Source organism: Peromyscus maniculatus, chromosome 8 (assembly GCF_049852395.1).
Source record: "Peromyscus maniculatus bairdii isolate BWxNUB_F1_BW_parent chromosome 8, HU_Pman_BW_mat_3.1, whole genome shotgun sequence".
NCBI lineage: Eukaryota > Metazoa > Chordata > Mammalia > Rodentia > Cricetidae > Peromyscus > Peromyscus maniculatus.
The window spans coordinates 25,136,625-25,138,932 of NC_134859.1; the positions used below are offsets into that span (position 1 = coordinate 25,136,625).

General features: G+C 37.7%; 1 pseudogene; it reads left to right on the plus strand.

Moving 5' to 3' along the window:
- The first annotated feature begins 453 nt into the window (after positions 1 to 453).
- LOC102914891 (eosinophil cationic protein 1-like) lies at positions 454 to 1,017 on the plus strand (annotated as a pseudogene).
- The last annotated feature ends 1,291 nt before the right edge of the window (positions 1,018 to 2,308 follow it).

Genomic DNA, 2,308 nt, shown 5'->3' on the forward strand with positions numbered 1-2,308 from the left:
TGAGCCCATGATTGCCTAGACTCAAAGGGTTCTTTAATATTGTGGTTTGGTAAGATATGTACTTGGAAATCAGGGACAATCAGATGAGCTCCACTTGGGTCCATACATATAGAGCAGCCCTGTAGGTGGAGCTGGCAGAGCCAGGTGGCTGGAGTCTTCAACACGCAGAACCCACAGATTGGCACATTGCCTCATGCAACCAGCCTTCTGTTTCTTCACTTGGCCAACCAATGGACACCGCAAACAACAGTGCCGTTAGCTCTGTTGAAAGGAATCTAATTCCAAGTCGCCTTGCACAGGGCAGAGTTTGAAGTCTGAATCTAAACTCTGCATAAAAATCTCTGTATCACTTGCCTACTGACTGCAGATTTTGTGACTGTGACTGTGTTATCCCCAATTTCCAGGACAACCAGCATTGTGTTCTCACGGGAGCCACAACAGAGACTGGGAAACATGGATGTGAAGCTGCTTGAGTCCCGACTTTGTCTCCTGCTGCTGCTAGGAACTGTCAAAATGGTTGCCTCATTCCAGATCCCACTGAATTTAACCCCTTTCCAGTAGTTTGAAATCCAGCATGTAAATAATAGGACCAACCTCCGATATAGTGCTGCAGTGTGGGTGGTTAACGGTTGAACAGGACAATGGAAGGACAAAAATACTTTTCTTCATACATGCTTTGCTGATGTTGTTTGTGTGTATGGCAGTATAAATACTACATGCAGTAGCAGTACAGGTACAGATTGTCATAATAGTTCAACTCTGGTATCTTTAACTTACTGTAACCTCACAACTTGGACAACAAATCATACGCAATGCCAGTACCAAATAACACAAGCAATGATGTTCTACAGAGTTGTTTGTAATAGTAGAACTCCATGAGACAATCATGCCTATCCAGTGGTTCCAGTTCATTTGGATACTCATACCACAGTAGGATGCACCTGCTTTTCATTTGTTCTGCTTGCTGAAGGCTGCCTACAATGTATGATAATGAAGCCTAATCCCCAGCTTCCTTAGGTGTTGTGAGATGGAACTCCTTCTGCTGGCATTCTGTTCTTTGGTGGGACCCAAGGTGTGAATTTGGCATCCCATGAGCCATCCTTCACTGAAAAGAGGTCATGAGAAAAGAGGGCATGTGCAGCCGAATAAAATGCTCTTAGACTTAGTCAAATGTTCTATTCTTGTTTATTTCTTTAGGATAGGAGGTCTCAGTGGCCCTAAACACCTAGATCAAGGAATCCTTTCTTCAGTCTCCCATGTAGTTGGAAGTGTAGGTCTGAGTCACTGCATTATGTTAATAAAAGGCTCTGGCTTATGTTGTGAACTTTGCATATAGAATTTAAGTATTATATGGAATTGTAAAGACAGCTACTTTCTAGTGATATGGATTAGATAATTAGGTATATATATTTATATATTGTATGTATATACACATACATGTATATAAACATATACACAATATATATTCATATATATGTGTATACATACATACATACACACACACAAACTAATCTCTCCTTACTTTGAGTTCTATATATGGTCCCATAGGTAGATAATTATTATTAGAAGTACTTGTGCATTTATATTATTATATTTTATAATGAAGTCATATGCCAACTAATTATAGTGGTCTGGTTCTTATGACACAAATATTTAAAAATATTAAAAGTGTTCTTTCTATTATAAGAGACTTGGTCAGGGTTAAGAAAATTAATTTCACTTTGCAGTTGGTCTTATCTTTGAGATCTTATTATGGGAACATATAGCAAGAGATATGTTTATTTTGATAAATGGAAGTGAGTTGCATGATAATCACTAAAAACAGCTATTATGAATCTTCTCACGATGTCTTTGGTGAAAAGTAAAGAAACTGTTTCTTAAATAATTGAAGGCATGTCAATGATTCATACAGCTGGGACGTTTGGGACATTCAGCTAGTCTTCTAGGACACCATCTCTCCTGGTTGTCAGATGCTTGTCTTTGTTTCAAGCTGTGCTTCATTTTCTCAAGATGTAGACTTTCAGCCAAGTCATCTATGTATTAATGACTCAGCAACTAATGCACCCAAAATGATAATTTTGTTTGTTACATAATGACCTTTCTTCATTTCTTAGCTTAAGTATTTTATACTTTCATTCAACTATGGTGGAGAAATAAACTAATAGATGATATTTAAAGTCTAGGTCCAGTTCCTGAAAAGAATTAGCTGTTTAAAGTAAACAATGTAATTCTGCTATACCAAAAAGATCTGTTCTTCCGTTAGGTAAACTGTCTGATTGCTAATTTGCAAAGAGAAACATAACTGATA